This window comes from Molothrus aeneus, chromosome 8 (assembly GCF_037042795.1).
Source record: "Molothrus aeneus isolate 106 chromosome 8, BPBGC_Maene_1.0, whole genome shotgun sequence".
Classification (NCBI taxonomy): Eukaryota; Metazoa; Chordata; class Aves; order Passeriformes; family Icteridae; genus Molothrus; species Molothrus aeneus.
Window position 1 is genome coordinate 35699181 of NC_089653.1, and position 16676 is coordinate 35715856.

A 16676-nucleotide genomic window follows, 5' to 3' on the forward strand; every position below is an offset into this window, starting at 1 on the left:
TTGTTGTCAAAAGTCACCTGCTCAATGAACGTGACACCTTTGGAAGGGAGGCAGAAGGCTGAAAAGTGACAAATCACTTTTGTTATTTACCTGTGGCTGTTCCCAAATCTGGTTCCCCTGATTCATGGAGCATTGTCATTAAATAGCAGAGATGAAAAGTTCATTGCTCAGGCCTCAGCCTCCTCTGCTGTAAAAGGGGCTGAGAGCACAGTTATCACTCTCCAGCCACTAAAGAAAGCCCAGGCACTGGAGAATTGTGTGCCTGCCCTACCCAAGAGTTCCTCAGTACTGTCAGTGATTTAGGAGCAATTCCAGAGTGAAGCTCCTCACGAGGGGCTGTGGTTTGAACTGCCTGGCTTTGTAAGGGATGCTGAAAGGTGCAGTGCCAGTTTGCCCCCCAGGCATGGCAGTGCCAGGGCAACTTCCCCTGCACTCAGATCAGAGTGTCCAAACCTCAGTGGCTTCCAGCAAGATAAAAAGAGATTGCATTTTTTCAATAGTGAAGTCATCTGTGACTCATTTTGGTCATGTCTGGTTAAAAATAGATTCAGTTTCTTCGTAATAAACTATTTTAAATCCGATTGTATTCCCAATTAGTCCCTTACAAGTTGCATTTTCAAAGCCGTTTCTGCTTGTTAATAACACAACTCTTCCATTTTTGTGTTTGTAATTTATTATTATTTGAAGTCATTTCCTTATTTGTGACTCACGGCATTATGAAAAGGTGTTCTGGTAATGAATTGTGTCTCGCTTAGCAAAGGTGTGGGTTTGGGTGGTGGGGATGCCTTCAGTTTGCTGGACCCCAAAGCTGAGCAGTCAGAGGGGTGGGCCAGGCACAGGGGATGCCCACTGCTCTCACTGTCAGGGTCCTGCAGGAGCTCTGCAGACACTGTCCTCCACAAAGCCAGCAGCAGGAATTGCACAGCAGCACGTTTAGTCTGTGCAATGAACAAGTATTTTCAGTTTCATCCACTTTTGTTACTCTGTACCCCAATTACACGTATGGCACTTCTGGGCTGGATTTTTGCTTTGCAGGCAAGTTCTTCCTTTATGTGTTTTTTCCTGGCCATTTTGCCTGCATGGAATATTTCCACTGCTCTGTGGTCCCAGGTAATTCCTCTTCCCTGACCTCTCCCCAGAGCTCCTGGACTTTTTACAAGAGTGTGTGGGGACAGGACAAGGGGGAATGGCTCCAAACTGAAAGAGAGTGAGTGAAGATCAGATATTGGGAATTGGGAATTGTTCCCTGGCAGGGTGGGCAGCCCTGGCACAGGTGCCCAGAGCAGCTGGGGCTGCCCCTGGATCCCTGGCAGTGCCCAAGGCCAGGCTGGACACTGGGGCTGGAATGGGATGGGATAATGGGATGGGATGGGATGGGATAATGGGATGGGATAATGGGATGGGATGGGATAATGGGATGGGATGGGATAATGGGATGGGATAATGGGATGGGATAATGGGATAATGGGATGGGATAATGGGATGGGATGGGGTGGGATGAGCTTTAAGGTCCCTTCCAGCCCAGGCTGTTCTGTGATTCTGTGAGACACTGGAGGCTGATTCCACCTCGTTCCCTCACAAACTTTAACTGCAGTAGATGAAATGCCTGTTCTGCAGCCAGTGTGTGGCCCACGTGCAGTCAGTTAAACTTTCCTCCAGCTTTCAGAGAAGAGGGACAATCCCAGGTTCCGTGGCAGCAGCAGGGCTGTGCATTCCTGGTGTGGCTGGGGGTTCTGAGGCAGCAGGTGTGGGTGCCTCTCCATCTGCCCCTCAGCTCCCTGTGCCCGGAGCAGGAGCCATGAGGCATCGGCTGCTGTCCCCACCGTGGCGCCTGGAGAAACTCCTGCACACCCCCAGTGTCCCGGAGCCCCAGGGCCTCCAGGCTCTGCTGCCCCTGCCCCGCACGGCCTCTCATGCTGGGCTCTGGTTTCTCTTTTCCAGTGTACCTTGTCAGTATTGCAGGAGTTGGCATTTCCAGGGAAGTGCTGTCAAATGGAGCTGCTAATCACACTGCAAGATTTGTTTTGTAACATTCCTTTCAGCTTTAATTACTGGTAATTTAGAACCAAAGAGCTGTGCCATGAGCAATGTATTTGTCATTTCTGCAAGTGAGGTTTTAGAGAAACATTCAAAAAGGGCAAATACATTATTTCATAGTGGAATGAGGGAGGCAGGCAGACACAGGCAGAATTTTAAGCAGCCAGCCTGTCAAAGGTGAGGCAGGTTGGACTGTACAGCTGAGCTGGGAAAGGAGATTTGCAGTGACTCCAGCAGTACAATGTGAAAAATATGTCCTGATTGAGATTGGCTGTGGGGCTTTTGGTGCTGCGCTTCCAAAATACATCTTTATAAACCATATGTCCATCTAAGATAAATGTCAGGACAATGTATGATGCTACCTTTCTCTTACAGGCTTGGTACATTTATTTTCTCAAAGATTTACCAGATATCAGTTGTTGTTCTTTTGTTTGAATCAAAAATAATTGAAAGTATTATTTAATTCTGCAAAATCCAGTTAGGGAAGATTGCTTCTTTTGTTTCACTGCTATGAAATATAATTTATAAATGTTTACAAATAATCAGCAGAAACCTGATTTCTGAAAGGGATTGTGCATCTTTGGCACTGTGCTCCCACCTCAGCAGGCACAGAGAAAGGCCTGAAGGTGACTGCCACCCTACCTGTCACCTTCTCTCTGCCTGTGCTGCACATGTTCCTGCTTAGGGGACAATGGGTGCTCGTGGTTCCCTTGGGCAAGGAGGGTTCTGGTGATGCTGGGGCTGAGGAGCATTCAGCAGCAGAAAGTCACAATGAACTAGAAAGAAAACATGGAAAACTTCAGCTAAAAACTTCAGTACCTTTTCTTTCATATGAGGAAAAATAATACAGTATAAAAATTATTTATCAAAATAATGCTTTCATTTATGAGTGGGTGGTAGCGCTGGGTTAGCTGACAAAGTTCATTCTGTCTGACTAAGCTTGAATAGGGCAAACATTTGCATAGAGAAACAGTCAAAAATTTTAAAAACCTAATTTAGAAAAACCCATGAAAATTTGCAAAGCTATTAAGCAACAGGACAATATAAGGCCCCAAAAAAAAAAAAAAAAGAAAAATAAGAAAAGCATGCAGGCAACCACTACAGGCATGACAGTCTGGTTTGGACTAGTTAAGAACAAGTTAAGAACTTGGCCAGCTAAATAATTTAAGGTAGTCTAGAGTGTCTGCCCAAGTAGAAGTGGTAATTCTCACAGAAATCAGAAACCCAGGGAATCCCAGCCCCTGCCTTGGCTCAGCTGCCCTGGCCCTGGGCCCTCACCCACCTTTGCCAGCCCTGGGCCCCCAGGTCCCTTCAGCCAGGGCAGGCCCCATGTCCCTGCTCCAGGGGAAACCTCCCTGCCCTGGGAGCCCCAGCTGAGCCACTGGCATTGCCACGGGGGCCCTGCAAAGGGGATCAATCCCTCTTGGGGCTGCTGGGGATGCACAGCTGCTCTGGACGGAGCCTCAGGCACTGGGAGTCGTATCTGGGTGCCTCCACTGGAGCTGGTTGGCAGGAAAGAGTGAGCCAAGGGACAATTCTCCTGTGGCCTTGTCAGTGAGGAGCGACACCCAGCTTTGCAGCCAGGGGATGCTGGGGCCAGGAGAAGTCAGGACAGAGAATGAATGGCCCAGTGGTGTGATCAAATACCAGCCTGAGGATCTGAGAGCCCTGAGTGGAGGGAGAGCTGTGTGTGTGACAGAGGCAGCAGCACGCACCAGGGAATGGCCAGAGGGCACCAGGGGACTGAGGCTTTCAGCAGAGGTGCTCTGGGAGCCAGCACAGCAGAGGCAGGGGCAGGGACAGGGACAGGGACAGGAGCAGGAGCAGGGGCAGGAGCAGGGACAGGGGCAGGAGCAGGGACAGGGACAGGACCAGGGGCAGGAGCAGGAGCAGGAGCAGGAGCAGGGGCAGAGGCAGGGACAGGGGCAGGGGCAGGGGCAGGGACAGGAGCAGGAGCAGGGACAGGGACAGGGGCAGGGACAGGGACAGGGGCAGGGGCAGGAGCAGGGGCAGGAGCAGGGGCAGGGGCAGGGGCAGGGGCAGGAGCAGGGGCAGGGGCAGGGGCAGGAGCAGGGGCAGGGGCAGGGGCAGGGGCAGGGGCAGGGGCAGGAGCAGGGGCAGGGGCAGGGGCAGGGGCAGGGGCAGGGGCAGGAGCAGGGGCAGGGGCAGGAGCAGGGGCAGGGGCAGGGGCAGGAGCAGGGGCAGGAGCAGGGGCAGGGGCAGGGGCAGGGGCAGGAGCAGGGGCAGGGGCAGGGACAGGGACAGGGACAGGGACAGGGACAGGGGCAGGGGCAGGGGCAGGAGCAGGGGCAGGGGCAGGGACAGGGGCAGGGGCAGGGGCAGGGGCAGGGGCAGGGGCAGGAGCAGGAGCAGGGACAGGGACAGGAGCAGGAGGCTGGGCTGCAGTGCTGGCCTGGGAAAATGCTCTTGGCATGGCAGGTGCTCACCCCAGCACAGACAGCAATGATAGCTGACATTCTACAGGGCATAGAGGGGAAATCAGGATCTTAGGGAAGAAAAGAGGACAGTTAATTAGCAGAAGACTCTGGGGAAAATGGAGATGCAGTACTGGCTGATACATATGGAGAAAATGCCTTCTGTGTGCTTGTGTGTCCAGGGACACAATCATCACATTGTGTACAACTGGTGCTCAGACCTACTTTAACAAAATCATTTAGTACACTGTAAATACCCCATAAATCATTTTTAGAAGCAGCTCAACATTGTTCATCCACACACCAGAAGCCTGAGTGGTGTCTGTGTCTGCATGAGGTGTTTGAGCTCCTGTTCTTAGAGCAAATTCTGTTTGTCTCTTCTCACACTTTCTCTTTTTTCCCCCCTCAGTATTGCAGTTATAAATTTACATTAGGAGGGCAGAATTAAGAAGTTGTCAGCAGAGAGGGAAAGATGCATTATTTATGGTCTGATGGATTCCAGAAGCCATTAATAATGGAAATACTGGGCATATTCCCACAGAATGCCTCTTCTCACACTTAAGCTTTCCTGTAATGAAGGCTAATTACTGTGGGTACCATTAGTATCAGACTGGAATTAGGGATGTTCAATGTGATATCATTCAAGGAAATGCAGTAAACTTAGGGTATAAATAAGCTACTTGAAGTGCAAAACCATGTAGTGAAATATTAAAATACAAAAAAATCAACTCAAAATACCGTGAGACTGGAAACTAAGTCAAAATACTGATGTACAGATGGCTCCTTTTTACCAAATCTCAGTTCCATGTGTGGTATCATTAAAGGCAACCACGTGCATTCCCAGAATGTCATGTGATTATTGTCTTTGTATTTTAAGACCTTGGTTTTAATTCTTGTTGTTTTTAATTAGGCAGTAGTGTTGCTCAATTAGCACTATTTACCTTCAAGTTTTACACATTTTAGCATGGCCTGACAGCAAGCAGTGTGTTTTTCTAAGGAAACATGCTTTATCTGCCTTACCTGTGCTTAATGTTTGCATCATTTTTCCATGTTAGAGAATATTTATTTTAGCATGCAGAGTATGTAAAAAGCTGCTCACTTAGGTTTGAAGGTACCAGGGTCTCAAGTGGAGCTCCAGAGCCAGGCACCCTCTGTGAGACCCTCCTGGCCTGGCTTTTTCAGCAGGAGAGAGCTGCACTGCCCGTGACCTGGGGAGATTGATGCACAGGAGCAGAGGGTTGGGATGTTCAGGGTTTGGAGTTAAACTCTCCCTCGGGAGCCCTGAACTGAGGCTGTTTCAGAGCACAGTTCTGAGAGCTCCACACCTCCCTCAGCAGGGCTCAGCAGAGATGGGCACTGCACTGGCTCACCTGAGGGGGCTGGACAGGAGACCTGGCTGCAGGAAGGTTCCTCACACCTGCCTCAGCCACAGCAGAACCAGTGGAATTAGCGTAAATCCATCATCTGGAAACCTTCACAGAGCTTTCCAGGAAGGAGACCACTGATATATTGAATAGACATCTAAAAGCAAACTTCTGTGCTTTTAAAGATATTTTGTGGTTTTAGAAGTCCAGTCCTAGTATGATTTTAAATCTAGTATTAATGATAGAGCTAGAACTCCAAAGTTCCCCATTTCACAGAACTGTCCATGTGTCAGTGCCTGCAGGGGCTCCAGGAGAGCTGCAGAGGGACTGGGGACAAGGATGGAGGGACAGGAGCCAGGGAATGGCTGCCAGTGCCAGAGGGCAGGGCTGGATGGGAGATTGGGAATTGGGAATTGTTCCCTGGCAGGGTGGGCAGCCCTGGCACAGGTGCCCAGAGCAGCTGTGGCTGCCCCTGGATCCCTGGCAGTGCCCAAGGCCAGGCTGGACACTGGGGCTGGGAGCACCTGGGACAGTGGGAGGTGTCCCTGCCATGGCAGGGGTGGAATGGGGGGGTTTGGGGTCCCTGCCAGCCCAAAGCATTCCATGGATCTGTGAATCAGAACAGGCCATTGCTAATCATGGAAATAAACCAGAGGTGCCTCTCCTGAGGAGGCAGCTGTAGAGGGTGAGTTTCATTAAGTGTTTCAGGGGTTTTGGTAAATACTGGCATTTTAATGAGTTTGGTTTGGAAATGAGCAAAGCTGACAAGTGTGTGTTGCTCATGAGGTAAAGTGAACTATTCCTGTTGTTTTCCCAAGCTCCCTCACCATTTGTTACAGCCTTCCTTTGCAACAAACAGCACACCTGAATCACTCAAGCTAGTGATTTTGGGGTTTTAACTCCCCTTCAGTGAGGCTCAATCTTGAAAGTTTTCAGGATTTGATTACTGTTTTTGAAAACAGCAAATCAAGTGTTGTTTCTGCTGATTTTTGTCCGAATGAGTAAACGGAGTTGTGTTCTGTTCTCTTTAACTCAAACAGGTTGGAACAACAAAGCGAGTGTAAGTGAAGGTCTAGAACAGCATTGTAGCTAAGTTCTGTGATCACGTTTAATGGTAGTTTACACAGTGTGTATTTAAAGAAAAATATTCCCATGCTCTTAATATTTAGAATCTGTGGGCATGGACAGGAGGTTTGGGAACCTTCTGTAACAGGCGAGCTTTGTGCTCCCTCCCACGGGCCCATCTGTGAGCGCTGAGTGGAGCTGCAGCAGCCACACGCGGCGTGCGGGGACGACAGGCTGTGCTGGGCATGCTGCTGCTCAGGGCTCAGCATCCCGGTGTGGGGCTGCTCCAGGACCCAGGGAACCCCCGTGCTCAGAGAGAGCCCAACCTGCGCTTGGACAGACCCAGCCCGCCCATCTCTGGGCAGCACGGTGACCGTGCAGCAGCAGCGGCTCTGGGCCCAGGCCTGCCTGGGAGCGGGGCTGAGCTCTGGGGTGCTCAGCTGGGCACCTCCAGGGCCACCCAAAGGATTCCTCACACAGCTCCCAGTGAGTGAGCCAGGCCTTGAGCACACTGTAAGTGTACCCTCAGATGAATCAGCAGCAGGTAAATATGAAAGATCACTGGATGAGTTCAGTTCTGCACCTATAAAGGTGTAATTTGAGATAAGGCTACGTTTGTTTAACCTGAGATGCCAGCTGGGATGAAATGCAAGGTGTGCAAAAGCTTTCATTTCATGGTTGCCATCATTATATGGCATTATATCACATATTTGGAATCACAGGATGGCAGAAGGGTTTGGGTTGGAAGGGACCCTAAAGCCATGGGCAGGGACACCTTCCACTACCCCAGGCTGCTCCAAGCCCCATCTAACCTGGCCTTGACATTTAAACTGATTATGTTAGAAGATCTCTCTTGTTTTGACTCACAGATTGCATCTGGGCCCTCGTAGTATGTTAATGATTATTGTGGCTGTTTGCTTTGCCTTTTTGCTTCCTCTGATACATGGAACATATTTTTAACTCCTATTCATCATGCAGAGAGCTCTGTCTTCAACTCAGTCATACACAGCTCATGTAATACTTATTTATACCCCAGTCAGCACTGGCAGGCTGTAAATGCTGCAGGCAAATGAGAGAAGTTGGGGTTATATGTGGCTCTAACTCAGTCCTTATATGCACATTAATTACGTCACTCTTGGCTTCCACTCTATTTTTTCTCCAAAGTAGAGATCCCAGCACAGAGCTGGGATTTTCCACTGGCATGCCCTGCTCTGTTTCTGAATCCCCTGCTGTCTAACAGGATTAGTGGATTGGACACATTTAAACCTTGCTGGGGACTTTGCACAGGGCTGGGTGACCGTGACAGAGCACAGGCTCAGGCAGCAATGTGGGGTCGTGCTCAGCCCCACGTGCCCATGGCCAGGGCAACCAGGGCCCCTCAGCAGGGCTGTGGACACAGCTCTGAGAACTTCACTTGTGCAGGCTGTTGGGAACAGGGGCCTCTCACACTTGGCACGAGCCAGAAACACTGAGCACTTCACCAAAGTGATTGTAAACTGGATTAGCTTCTACATGGTGGGATGGATAAACTCCAGGCGAAGGGCTTGCCAAATGATGAGATCTGTTAACTGTGTGAATCCATTAATGATGAGATCTGTTAACTGTGTGAATCCATTAATGATGAGATCCATTAACTATCTGTCAGAAGGAAGCCACTGCTGTGCTCATGTACATCAATAGCTTGCTGGTTTCTTCCAGAACACAGGGGGCTTTGTGAAAAATCCTCGAGAATAAAACATGCATTAAAAGCAAGCAGACCACGGAGCCCATTTCCACTGGGAAGGCTGACTGACACCACACGCCCTGTTCTGCCTACAGCCCGAGCAGCTTGGCCGGTGCACGGACTGCAGCCGCCTCCTCTCACTCCACAGAGATCCCTGTGGTGGGGAGCTGGCCTTGGGCCTGCAGCACAGTGGCCTAAGGAAGGGGACAAGCCAAGACTTTGGGAGCTGAAGGAAGAAACAATGAAAGACGTAACAGAAGAATTTCTTGCTGATGAATGTGAACCCAGGCCAGGATTTTACTGGAACAGGATTGGATTACTGGATTGGACACATTTAAACCTTGGGGAAGGACAGCTCTGCACCAAGGCAGCTCCTCTGGGCAGGTGAGCAGCCTCTGTGGTGTGCAACCAGGATCAGGCTGGAAAACTCCACTTTTCCACTGAAAAATAGAGAAGCAGTTTTATGTGCATGATCAAATCTGAATTTGATGAATGAATGGTATTTTGACATAAGTGTATAGAATATTGTCACAGCACATGTCACAGTTGAAAAGGCCGCAATACACAGAGTGTCACCACACCATTTCAGAAAGCTTCCACCCATACACAGTAGCACCAAACCACTTCAGAAGGCAACAAACACCTGCCCTCATCCTTCAGCCCACCCTTGTACCCCCTGATGTTCACACACTGCCCTGTGTGCCCTCTGCTCCCTGCGTGGCTGCTCAGCACACCTGGGCACTCCATGGCTCACTGCTGTCAGTGCTGCTCACCTGCTGCTCACAGCTGCACCACTGGGGATGGGGCTGGGCCACAGCCCAATGATCCTAAACTGTGCCACACACAGCCCAGTGACCCCAAACTGTGCCACACACAGCCCAGCCCCAGTGACCCCAAACTGTGCCACACACAGCCCAGTGACCCCAAACTGTGCCACACACAGCCCAGCCCCAGTGACCCCAAACTGTGCCACACACAGCCCAGCCCCAGTGACCCCAAACTGTGCCACACACAGCCCCAGTGACCCCAAACTGTGCCACACACAGCCCAGTGACCCCAAACTGTGCCACACACAGCCCCAATGATCCCAAACTGTGCCACACACAGCCCAGTGACCCCAAACTGTGCCACACACAGCCCCAGTGACCCCAAACTGTGCCACACACAGCCCAGTGACCCCAAACTGTGCCACACACAGCCCCAATGATCCCAAACTGTGCCACACACAGCCCAGTGATCCCAAACTGTGCCACACACAGCCCCAGTGACCCCAAACTGTGCCACACACAGCCCAGCCCCAATGATCCCAAACTGTGCCACACACAGCTCCAATGACCCCAAACTGTGCCACACACAGCCCCAATGACCCCAAACTGTGCCACACACAGCCCAGCCCCAGTGACCCCAAACTGTGCCACACACAGCCCATCCCCAGTGACCCCAAACTGTGCCACACACAGCCCAGTGACCCCAAACTGTGCCACACACAGCTCCAATGACCCCAAACTGTGCCACACACAGCCCCAATGATCCCAAACTGTGCCACACACAGCCCCAGTGACCCCAAACTGTGCCACACACAGCCCAGTGACCCCAAACTGTGCCACACACAGCCCCAGTGACCCCAAACTGTGCCACACACAGCCCAATGATCCCAAACTGTGCCACACACAGCCCAGCCCCAGTGACCCCAAACTGTGCCACACACAGCCCCAGTGACCCCAAACTGTGCCACACACAGCCCAGCCCCAGTGACCCCAAACTGTGCCACACACAGCCCCAGTGACCCCAAACTGTGCCACACACAGCCCAGCCCCAATGACCCCAAACTGTGCCACACACAGCCCCAGTGACCCCAAACTGTGCCACACACAGCCCAGTGACCCCAAACTGTGCCACACACAGCCCCAATGATCCCAAACTGTGCCACACACAGCCCAGTGACCCCAAACTGTGCCACACACAGCCCCAATGACCCCAAACTGTGCCACACACAGCCCAGTGACCCCAAACTGTGCCACACACAGCCCAGCCCCAGTGACCCCAAACTGTGCCACACACAGCCCATCCCCAGTGACCCCAAACTGTGCCACACACAGCCCAGCTCCAATGACCCCAAACTGTGCCACACACAGCCCAGTGACCCCAAACTGTGCCACACACAGCCCCAATGACCCCAAACTGTGCCACACACAGCCCAGCCCCAGTGACCCCAAACTGTGCCACACACAGCCCCAATGACCCCAAACTGTGCCACACACAGCCCAGTGACCCCAAACTGTGCCACACACAGCCCATCCCCAGTGACCCCAAACTGTGCCACACACAGCCCATCCCAGTGACCCCAAACTGTGCCACACACAGCCCAGTGACCCCAAAGTGTGTGCCTATTGGATACGAACCAACTTTTCTATTTTCTGCTATTGAAAAACCTTTTTTTTTTTTCCCCGGAATTGAAAGCACTATCAGCCTTTTTTATTTCCTCAATTGTTACTTTTTGTATTCCTATTTTGGTAATTGTACCCTTGAATATCCAGATTCCTTCTACTGAAAACCAACAGGATTTTATAATACTGACTACGATGGACTGTAAAATCCTACAGGTAATTTATTTTTTCATTTCTAGTACATGCAGTATGATAAATAACTATATATAAACACAAGACAAGAAGTTATGTTCCTTTACATTGGCATAGAAAGCACTTTATGAATGTTTTATGTGTAGCAATATGCATATAATACAAACACTATTGGACAGAATGTATTGGTGAATCCTTTCTGAAACAGGGAAGTACCTGGTTGAGTGAAGGAGAGAATAAACCCACTGGAGCTGTTCTTAATTTTATTTTTTGGTCAATAATTGCCAAACCAGCAATGGGGTTTTTTTTCCCCCCCACAATATTCACTAATTCCCCACAATTTTGGGGGAATTGAGTAATGCCTATAATTCTGCATCTTGTGAATCCTGTTCTGTACTTTCACTTCTATAAGTTTTGTCTCTGCATCGTCGTGCTGCTCTTCGATCCCTGGCTCAGTGGCCTCAGCAGTCACTCCTTTCTGCGAGGCGCAGGAAGCTGCGCCCTTGCCTGCGCTCCCAAAGCCTCCCCGGGGCCTGCGGCATCAGCCGGGTGGGCTCTGGGCACGGAGCAGCGCCGGGCTCTCGGTGAGCTCCGAGCTCTGAGCTCTGAGCAGCGCCGGGCTCTCGGTGAGCTCTGAGCTCTGAGCAGTGCCGGGCTCTCGGTGAGCTCCGAGCTCTGAGCTCTGAGCAGCGCCGGGCTCTCGGTGAGCTCTGAGCTCTGAGCAGTGCCGGGCTCTCGGTGCTCTCGGTGAGCTCTGAGCAGTGCCGGGCTCTCGGTGAGCTCTGAGCCCTGAGCAGTGCCGGGCTCTCGGTGAGCTCTGAGCCCTGAGCAGTGCCGGGCTCTCGGTGAGCTCTGAGCAGCGCCGGGCTCTCGGTGCTCTCGGTGAGCTCTGAGCTCTGAGCTCTGAGCAGTGCCGGGCTCTCGGTGAGCTCTGAGCTCTGAGCAGTGCCGGGCTCTCGGTGAGCTCTGAGCTCTGAGCCCTGAGCAGTGCCGGGCTCTCGGTGAGCTCTGAGCCCTGAGCAGTGCCGGGCTCTCGGTGAGCTCTGAGCTCTGAGCAGGGCCGGGCTCTCGGTGAGCTCTGAGCTCTGAGCCCTGAGCAGTGCCGGGCTCTCGGTGAGCTCTGAGCTCTGAGCAGTGCCGGGCTCTCGGTGAGCTCCGAGCTCTGAGCTCTGAGCAGCGCCGGGCTCTCGGTGAGCTCTGAGCTCTGAGCAGTGCCGGGCTCTCGGTGCTCTCGGTGAGCTCTGAGCAGTGCCGGGCTCTCGGTGAGCTCTGAGCTCTGAGCTCTGAGCAGTGCCGGGCTCTCGGTGAGCTCTGAGCTCTGAGCAGTGACGGGCTCTCGGTGCTCTCGGTGAGCTCTGAGCCCTGAGCAGTGCCGGGCTCTCGGTGAGCTCTGAGCTCTGAGCAGGGCCGGGCTCTCGGTGAGCTCTGAGCTCTGAGCAGGGCCGGGCTCTCGGTGCTCTCGGTGCTCTCGGTGCTCTCTCGGTGCTCTCTCGGTGCTCTCTCGGTGCACTCTCGGTGCTCTCTCGGTGCTCTCTCGGTGCTCTCTCGGTGTTCTCTCTGTGTTCTCTCGGTGCTCTCTCGGTGCTCTCTCGGTGTTCTCTCGGTGCTCTCTCGGTGCTCTCTCGGTGTTCTCTCGGTGCTCTCTCGGTGCTCTCTCGGTGCTCTCTCGGTGTTCTCTCGGTGTTCTCTCTGTGTTCTCTCGGTGCTCTCTCGGTGCTCTCTCGGTGTTCTCTCGATGCTCTCTCGGTGCTCTCTCGGTGCTCTCTCGGTGTTCTCTCGGTGCTCTCTCGGTGTTCTCTCGGTGTTCTCTCTGTGCTCTCTCGGTGCTCTCTCGGTGTTCTCTCGATGCTCTCTCGGTGCTCTCTCGGTGTTCTCTCGGTGCTCTCTCGGTGTTCTCTCGGTGCTCTCTCGGTGTTCTCTCGATGCTCTCTCGGTGCTCTCTCGGTGTTCTCTCGGTGCTCTCTCGGTGTTCTCTCGGTGCTCTCTCGGTGTTCTCTCGGTGCTCTCTCGGTGCTCTCTCGGTGCTCTCTCGGTGTTCTCTCGGTGCTCTCTCGGTGCTCTCTCGGTGCTCTCTCGGTGCTCTCTCGGTGTTCTCTCGCTGTGCTCTCGGTGCGCTCCCAGCCCATCAGTTCCGCGCTCCCGGCGGTTTCCCAGCACAGGGCAATGCTGTCCTCTGGCGTTCCCCGGCAGGATTGCCGGCCCCGCTGGGAGCACTGGGAGCACTGGGAGAGGCTGAGGCCGCTGTTCTGGGAGCACTGGGAGCACTGGGAGAGGCTGAGGCCGCTGTTCTGGGAGCACTGGGAGCACTGGGAGCAGCTCAGGCTGCTGTCCTGGGAGCACTGGGAGCACTGGGAGCACTGGGAGCAGCTCAGGCTGCTGTCCTGGGAGCACTGGGAGCACTGGGAGCAGCTCAGGCTGCTGTCCTGGGAGCACTGGGACCAGCTCAGGCTGCTGTCCTGGGAGCACTGGGAGCACTGGGAGCACTGGGAGCACTGGGAGCAGCTCAGGCTGCTGTCCTGGGAGCACTGGGAGCACAGGGAGCAGCTCAGGATGCTGTACTGGGAGCACTGGGAGCACAGGGAGCACTGGGAGCACTGGGAGCACTGGGAGCAGCTCAGGATGCTGTACTGGGAGCACTGGGAGCACTGGGAGCACGGGGAGCAGCTCAGGATGCTGTACTGGGAGCACTGGGAGCACTGGGAGCACTGGGAGCAGCTCAGGATGCTGTCCTGGGAGCACTGGGAGCACTGGGAGCACTGGGAGCAGCTCAGGCTGCTGTCCTGGGAGCACTGGGAGCACAGGGAGCAGCTCAGGATGCTGTACTGGGAGCACTGGGAGCACAGGGAGCACTGGGAGCACTGGGAGCAGCTCAGGCTGCTGTCCTGGGAGCACTGGGAGCACGGGGAGCAGCTCAGGATGCTGTCCTGGGAGCACTGGGAGCACGGGGAGCAGCTCAGGATGCTGCTGGGCACGCAGCCGGGCAGGTGCTGTCCCCTCTCACACATGGGTTAGGGCTCTTTAGTGCCTGACAATCACTTTAATGAGAACCTTGCAGCGAATTCTCATACTCTGATTATGTTTCAATTTTTCTCTCACACTAAGTGTATTTCTTTGGTCTTTTATCAGGTTTTAGAAGCAGCTTTCATATTCCTCGAGCATGACAGAGAATATTCCTTTATTTAACCCCAAAAATTTCAGCTTTCAAATAGCTGTTGGAACGGCAGAAAAAAACCACAAGGCAGCTGCTCTTATTTAATACATCTTAGAGCATATTTCAGAAAAGTGAGGGGATTGTCCTGGGTTTCGAACCCTGTTTGTGTGCCGAAGGCAGGCAGGCGAGTGCCCGTGGTGCCATGGCACACCTTGGCTTTCCCATGGGCGTCAGAGGATGTGAGCCCACCCGCCGTGCCGTGTCCCCAGCCCTGGGGACAGTGCCACGAGGGAGAGTTCTGGAAATGGGCTTGATCCATGGCATTCTCGCTCTGGAGCTGAGTGGCTGCAGCAGCACAGGCACTGCAGCTAAAATAGACTTGGCAGGTGTCCTGGAAGCAGCACAGAGGGGAGCTTGGCACAGCCAAATGAAGTGCCTATAAAATGATTCAAATCTACAACAATAATTCCTCTTACTGAAAAACCTTGGGATTTATTAACCTGAAGCATGGGTAAGGTGATTTGTCTAGGAAATCATTTGCTTCACAAAATATTTTTGAGGTTTAAAGGCATTCAACCGGGCAGAACAAAGGCAATTTTTTTTTTGTTTCTTAATTTGGAAACTGCTGAGGGAAGGGCAGCAGAGTGCCAAGGAGCAGAAGTCTGGGCATGTGAGGAGTGTGGAGGTGGGGCTGTGCCTTGGCTCCTGAGTCAGCACCCACCGGTGGTTCCCAGCAGGGCTGTGCTCCAGAAATAACTCCCTGCCCTCTGGTCCAGAGGTCAGAACATCTGGCAGGAGAGGAGGCCCTGGGGCAGGCAGGCCCTGCTGCCTTCCCGGGCGCAGGAGGACACAGCGCCGGCCCCTCTGTGACCTGGATGGGCGTGGGGAAAGCTGGGCATGCTCTGCTGGCTCTCCTGAAGACAAGAGGCATTGGTTTGCTCCGTTTTGCACTTCTAAAAATCAGTGTACCTAATTTTTAGAAGTGAAAAAAACTCTAAAATTTCTAAAAATTTTAGAAATTGTGTATCTAATTAGTGTATCTAATTTTAACACCTCCGCCAGCACTGGGAGGATGCTCCAAAGTGTCCTTTTCCTTCTGAAATGAGTTCTGATTTCTCTGTCCTTGGGGACATCAGAACTTCCCTCTGTGCCTGTGTCCTACCCTCAGCATCTTCCCAAGGCAGCCCTGGGACTTTGGCTCGTGGACCCCTCTTATGTGGTGACTGAAACACCAACAGAGTTCCATAAAAATTATACCAAACACCAACTAAGTTGAGATTTTTTTGTTGCTATTTTGCTGCTTGGATTAACAGAAGAAAGGAAGCACAGTGCTGCTCATGGGAGCAATCATTTATCAGCTTTTCTGGCAAGTCTCTACTTGACACAGTTGGGTCCCAGCCCTTTGAGTACACTGAGAATTCAGCTTCAGTCACAGCAGAGAAGCTGTATGGATTCCATTGGATCAGGCATGCTTCAGTCTGTCAGCAATTTGGGAAACCGCAGCCTCTTTCCAGAAAGCATTGGTAAAAATAAACATGTTATTTGTACATATTTGCATTGGGATGCATTTGGATCAGTATTTGCATGGGGAAGGGCGTAGCCAGAGGTCGGGGGTGATCCTGCCCCTTCTACTCTGCCCTAATGAGGCACATCCGGAGGGCCGTGCCCAGTTCTGGGCTCCTCAGGACAGGAAAGCCAAGGAGCTCCTGGAGAGGGTCCAGCGGAGGCCACAGGGGTCATTTTGGGATGGAGCATCTCTGAGATGAGGAGAGACTGTGGGAGCTGGGCCCGGCCAGGCTGGGAAGGGAAGGCTGAGAGGGGACCCCATCAACCCCTCCAAACCTGCCCGGGGCTGTCAGAGGCCGGTGCCAGGACAAGGAGCACTGGCAGGAGCTGAACCACAGCAAGTTCCCCCCCAACATGGGGAAGAACTTCTTTCCCTGGAGGGGCAGAGCCTGGAGCAGCTGCCCAGGGAGGGGCTGGGGTCTCCCTCTGCAGAGCCATTGCAAACCCTGCTGGCCGCGTTCCTGTGTCCCTGTTGCAGGTGGCCCTGCCTGGGCAGGGCTGGGCTGATCCCAGAGGTGCCCCAAGCCCAGCTGTGCCTGAGCCATTCCTGAGGGACCCAGAGCCCCTTTGGTGATGGTGATTCCAAAGGACCCAGAGCCCCTTTGGTGATGGTGATTCCAAAGGACCCAGAGCCCCTTTGGTGATGGTGATTCCAAAGGACCCAGAGCCCCTCTGGTGATGGTGATTCCAAAGGACCCAGAGCCCCTTTGGTGATGGTGATTCCAAAGGACCCAGAGCCCCTCTGGTGATGGTGAT